At 35.5% G+C, this 6761-nt stretch overlaps 1 protein-coding gene across 4 annotated transcripts in view; it reads left to right on the top strand.

Annotated features, from left to right (window-relative positions):
- COG5 (component of oligomeric golgi complex 5) overlaps positions 1 to 6761 on the top strand; it is a 371971-nt gene that overhangs the window by 148290 nt on the left and 216920 nt on the right. The gene's annotated exons all lie outside the window — the stretch shown is intronic.

Raw genomic sequence — 6761 nt, 5'->3', positions numbered from 1 at the left:
CTTTGGAAGCTTCCTCTCAGGGGTGTACTCCACCCTGTGAGGTGTGGGGTGTCAGACTGCCCCTAGTGGGGGATGTCTCCCAGTTAGGCTACTCAGGGGTCAGGGACCCACTTGAGCAGGCAGCCTGCCCCTTCTCAGACCTCAGCCTCCGTGTTGGGAGATCCATTGCTCTCTTCAAAGCTGTCAGACAGAGTCGTACGCGTCTGCACAGGCCTCTGCTGCTTCCCCAGTTATTTTTTAGCTGTGCCCTGTCCCCAGAGGCGGAGTCTACAGAGACAGGCAGGTTTCCTTGAGCTGCTGTGAGCTCCACCCAGTTCGAGCTTCCCAGTGGCTTTGTTTACCTACTTAAGCCTCAGCGATGGCGGGCGCCCCTCCCCCAGCCTCGCTGCTGCCTTGCCGTTAGATTGCGGCAGACTGCTGTGTTAGCAAGGAGGGAGGCTCCGTGGGCGTGGGACCCTCCTGGCCAGGTATGGGATATATTCTCCTGGTGTGCCGGTGTGCTTACAGCACAGTATTGGGGTGGGAGTTACCCGATTTTCTAGGTGTTGTGTGTCTCAGTTCCCCTGGCTAGGAAAAGGGACTCCCTTCCCCCTTGCGCTTCCCAGGTGAGGCGATGCTTCGCCCTGCTTCAGCTCTCCCTGGTCAGGCTGCAGCAGCTGACCAGCACCGATTGTCTGGCACTCCCGAGTGAGATGACCCCAGTACCACTGTTGAAAATGCAGAAATCACGGGTCTTCTGTGTCGCTCGCGCTGGGAGATGGAGACTGGAGCTGTTCCTATTCGGCCATCTTGCTCCGCCCCCAATTCGTTCATTTTTTAGAGGTTAAGAAATTATTTTTAGTTGGAATAAGCATTATATTCGTTAAATTTTTTTCAATTATTGGTTTTATATATTGTGAGAAGCTTTTATTTATAATTTTTCTGTTCGTCTAATTTAGGCTATCATGTATTAAAATCTTACACATTTTAAGCCCACATTATTATGTTCTCTGTTCTCTATAAGCCATTTGTGTTTTTGTGCAAATATGACTTTAAAATTTTTGTCTTATGATTTTATTTTATTGTGTTTTCAATTATATTACACGTTATTAGCAATACTCTGCAATTATATGTGAAAAATTGTCTTTAAAATATTTTTCTTCAAAGACATGTTTTATCATAAGATTTAAGATATCTACTTAAATATGATTAAAGTATTCCAAATATAGGCAGGCAGATCACCTGAGTTGAGGAGTTCAAGACCACCCTGGCCAACATGGTGAAACCCTGTCTCTACGAAAAATACAACAATTAGCTGGACATGGTGGCATGCATCTGTAATCCCAGCTACTCAGGAGGCTGAGGCAGCAGAATCACTTGAACCCTGGAGGCGGAGGTTGCAGTGAGCAGAGATTGTGCCACTGTACTCCAGCCTGGAGTGACCAGAGGAAGACTCCATTTTAGACAAAACAAAACAAAGCAAGACTAAAAATACAAATATAAAAATAAAACACTATTTGCATCTAGAATAATGAACTGAAAATCAAATGTATATGTAGTTGTTCTTAGAATTTTGGATGACTTTTTCTCTAACTTCTGTGTTCTCTAAGGTTTCTTTAATGAAACTTAAAAAAAAAAAAAAAAAAGCCATGACTCTGTGTATGTTTATATGTCTGTGTATGGATGTATCTTTAAAGCAATTTTTAAAAAACTGGACTACCTTAGATTTAAGTGACTTCTGGAACATTATTCAATATGTGGAAAGCCCAAATCTCATTTTTGATTGGATAAGTTACTTCTGTATTATAACCCTACAACATTCACGTTGTTTGGTGTTATTTAATGGTTGTTTGTTTTGTTTTGTCTTAGTTTAAATTTGTTATTTATCTCAGTATTCTCTAGTAGCTATGTTTTTTGTAGAATATCTGATAATGATTGTAGCCAAGAAGATTGATGCTTCAGAAACAGTTCAAATGTGGTTGTTGTGATAAATCTTAATCTTTGCAATATAATGTATTTTAATTTCAAAGATACAAAATTTGTTGAACGGATCAGAAAAAAGCTTCTTTCTAGATTGCTGTTCATAAGTCTTCTAGATAACCCTCTATAAACCACAGTTTTATATTTTGATATTAGCTTTTGTAAAAGACAGACTTTAGTCTGAATTTCTTAATCAGGCAGGGATGTGATGAAGAATCAAGTGTGTGGAACTTTTTAGATAATTTTATGATTGTGTTCTGAGAATGGCTTCAAATAATATGTAAACAAATAACGTAAAAATCAACAAACTGGGAAAATACTCATAGCAAATATTATAGTCAAACAGGGAATATTATCATATAATTAATACAAAGTTTTTTAAGACAAAAAGGGATCAAAAATTATATAGAAATTCTCAAGAGGAAATATAGTTAGTAAACAGTATTCAGCTTTATAACTTAAAAAATCAGATTAGACTATCAATAAGAACATATTTCTTATAGAAACATATATAATATTCAAAAACAGTGGTAATGTCCAGTGCTGTCTGTGGTTCAGTTATACCCATAGATTATTGGAAAAAGCATATAAAGTAGTATAGCCATTTTGAAAAGTAGTTTGATAATTTGTAGCAAGAAGCTAAAGTGTTACTTTGATCCAGTAGTTGTCTTTGATTCTCTCCCAAGAAAATAATTCTGGATATTGAAAATCTTTATAAGGATGTTTAAAGTAGTCATTTGTGATAACAAATATTCCATCTTAAACTGAAGGTTAAGTAAATTTTGGTCATTAGTTTGATGAAATATTGGGAGCTGTCAAAAATTGATATTTTTATAAGGACTGTTTTAGGGTAGGTAAATGTATGTAACATTAAGTTAATAAAGGAGACATTGTAAATAAGTATAACTACAAATAATAAGAGCAAAACAATTCATGGGTAAAATTTTGAAAGGATGGATTTAAAAAGAATATGGTAGACATTTACTTTTAAGCTCAATCAAGGTTTTAAGTATTTTAGAAACATCTGAAGGTTGCTTCTGAGACATATATTTGTATGGTGCTCTTTATAAAGTTGGTGTGTGGGAGGGAGCCACTTTTGTTGGTGACTGGAGCCAGCTGCCCAGACCCTGTACATCAGTTTTTCCTTTCTCTGCACTTTCTCACATAAATATCCAGGAGGAGGATATATGCTATTGTTCTGTTACTTGAGAATTTGGAGATTCATGAATTTGTGAGATACTGCTGTGCAAATTCCAGTGCTCCACTGGCCAGTGATTGCCTCTGTGTTATGGGGTTGTATTATTTCCCCTCTTTCTAACATTTCTCTGACTTCTAAAATGTCTTTAATGAACATGGTATTTTCTTAAAAGCTTTTATCCAGTTACCAGTTAATAATCTTTGCATTAAACTCTTCTCCCTGAGGTAATATATTCTGCTCTTCCTATAATGTCCCATCTGCTGTTAATCCCATCCAGACATTATACATTTTAACTGACTTGTCTTAACTTTATTATCCATGTCTATTTGACATGGTCAGTCTATTTTGATGGGGGAACATATGAAATACACTTACAGTAAATGTTGTGAAGTCCTTGTCTAAAAGTGTTATACTCTGTGCCATTGATTCATACTTAGAATTTAATGGGAAAATATACAAATGCAAAAACACATTTTTAACATATAGAAGTTATAATACTGCCCATTAAATTTAAGAATTAGTGTATTAAAGTAACATAGTATCTGCTACTTTTGCTAATTTTTCCAAATGTTGTTAATGTTTCTGTGTATCCCAAATAATATATCATTTAGTCTTATATTTCTCAGTATGAATTACCTGTTGCTGTGTGTGTTTTCTAGAACTTGTTCTTGTTCCTTAACATCGTGTTATTGAGATTCGTTGTTATTGATATTTATACCATATGTATATATACCTGTCATTTGTTTACTTTTACTCCTCTATAGTAGTACTTTGGATGAATATATTACACATTTTTTTTCTTTTTTTGATGGTTATTTGGGTTTTCAGCTTTGTTTTTAAAAGTGCTACTATGAACATTCTTGTACATGTCTTCTGATACACATGTATAAAAACATCTCTGTGGTATGTGCCTAGGAATGGAATATTTTGATCATGGGGGATACATATATGAAACCTTATCAGATAGTCCCATATTGTTTTCCAAACTGGGTTTTACTAACTTACAATGTTGCTATTTATATATACACACATATATACATATGTGTGTGTATATGTATACATATACATATATACATTTGTGCACATGTACATATATCCCTATGTATGTGTGTTACTGTTGCAATGAACACGGTAATAAATGCCTTCCTGCTCAAATATATTCACCTTTTTCTTCTTTTTAAAAATTATTATTTATTCCCAGAAGCAGAATCATTGATTTAGAGGATGTGATTTTTTTTTTTTTTCTAGTAGTCTAGCCACCTTATTTTAATTTTTGGTATTATTTTTCTTAACTTCTGTTTACTTTTTAAAATTTAGTTTTATTTATTATGAAAGTTATACATGTGTAATATGCTCAAATAGCTCTATAAGGTTTTTTAAAAATGGCAATGCTCTGCGCTCTTCCTGGCCTCATTTACTCTTTCTCAGAGGCAAACTTTTCAGTCTTTTTCAGCTAATTATTTTAGTATTTGCCTCCATATCTGTAAATAATGTGCTTATATTTATAGTTTTTAATTTTTAACTTCTTTGACTCCCCATTATGGAGCGTGAAGATTTACCCTCCTCATTTCTTTCAACTTCCAGCACCAACCCAATTTCAAACGTGCTTTCCTCGTTCATCTGGTTTCTTCTAAATAAATAATTTAGTGCTAACATTATTGTGAAACATAAGTGCATAGCTGAATTCTTAGCAAACTATAGTTGTACTTCTTTTTGTTTTCTTTTAAACAAACGAGGAGACTAGTAAAAGAAGGGACAGTGGGCTAGGTGCGGTGGCTCACGCCTGTAATCCCAGCACTTTGGGAGGCCGAGGCGGGTGGATCACGAGGTCAGGAGATCAAGACCATCCTGGCCAAAATGGTGAAATCCCGTCTCTAGTAAAATACAAAAAAGTAGCCAGGCATGGTGGCGCGCACTTGTAGTCCCAGCTACCCGGGAGGCTGAGGCAGGGGAATCACTTTGAACCCAGAGGGCAGAGGTTGCAATTTGCTGAGATTGTGCCACTGTATTCCAGCCTGGCAACAGAGCAAGACTGAATCTCAAAAAAAAAAAAAAAAAAAAAAAAGAAAGAAAAAGAAGGGACAGTGAGGATTTTGGAATCAGTAAAGACATTTTCTGTTGCAAAATAGGAGAACATGTTAGTCCGTGTGAAGCCAGAGGTTCATGAATGGAAGGACAACTATAATAAACTGGAATATACCAAAATGTTTATTCTGATAGCCATGTGTACTATTGACTAGAATATTGAAAGCCTAGTGAAATGACTGATGTGCTTGAACTCCCTTTTATCTAATCTAGTAGATTAAATTTTTCTCATGTTAAGTACACCAAGAGATGATTAATATCATTTCTTTTCCACTAAAAGCACTAGTCTCATAGTTTTCTCCTAAGGAGATGATAAATACATTAAATACAAATAGATCAGTTTCATTTCCTGCTACATTGTTGTGGTATATGAAGGGATCCAACAGGTATTTGTATTAAGTGGCTAGGAAGTTAATTTTGGCTGTGCACTCCACATTTATTAAGGTTTAATTGTCATGATGTGAGTAATGCTGCCATATTTCAAAGTTTGGCATTATATATATATTTTAAAATTTACATATTTTTAAAAGTTAAACTAGTTATTTAATACTTTCTTTGTTCTAACCTGGGCAAATTTTATGAAGAGTTATATCTGTTATGATTTTTACATTTTTACCCTTTCAGTGAGCAAATTGGAAGAATATTGGAGGAATACTCACTCTTTGAATATAAGCTCTTTTCTTTCAAGGCTCTTCGGATTGGCCTGGGATTATCTACTGAAAAGACTGTGTCAGAAAGACCAGGATTTAAATTCTGTTTTACCAGTTATTAGCCAAGTGAATTTGTTCAGGTTACTTAAATTCTTTGGGTTTTAGTATCTCCATCTAAGTATGATGATATTTCTAGCAAGATTGTTTAGAAAATTACAAGTAACAGAGGCATTAAAGTAATATATACCTTGTATCTAGCTTAATGTATTATACATACTACATTTTTTTAAATGCTAGTCATTGTTATTAGAATCATCATCATCATTTTGTTCTTGGCTCTCGTCTTTAGATGTGCTTGACAAAGAGCAGACGTATAAAAACTTGTACCACTGATAGTGATTGTATGCATCAGATAAATGGGAGAGGAAAATTTAGTATCATAATCCCTCTGTTCTTCTGTGGTGAGGGGCAGACACTGGGGGTTGTTACAACATTTCTCTTCTTTTTTTTTTTTTTTTCTCTGTTGCTACACGTCTCTTACTGAAAAGCAGGTTTGTGGAATAGTTAGTAACTAAAATAATATAGACTTTTCTCCCTCCGAGCTGTTAGAGCCCTTTGCACTGCAAATCTAGCATGTTGTTTGGTTACTTCTTAAGGTGAGTGATTGTAAATGTGGTTTGGATAACTGGGGAGGTGGGAGCTGGTGGTGGTTATACAGTGTGATGAAGGCCTCTTTTTTGCTTTTAAAAATACTGGGGCCCAGCTACTCAAGAGGTCAAGATGGGAGGATCACTTGAGGCTGGGAGTTTGAGACCAGCCTGAACCCCACATAGTGAGACCCTGTCTCTTAAAAAAAAAAAAAAAAAGAA

This window comes from Piliocolobus tephrosceles, chromosome 8 (assembly GCF_002776525.5).
Source record: "Piliocolobus tephrosceles isolate RC106 chromosome 8, ASM277652v3, whole genome shotgun sequence".
Classification (NCBI taxonomy): Eukaryota; Metazoa; Chordata; class Mammalia; order Primates; family Cercopithecidae; genus Piliocolobus; species Piliocolobus tephrosceles.
This window is presented reverse-complemented; position numbering and strand designations above follow the sequence as displayed.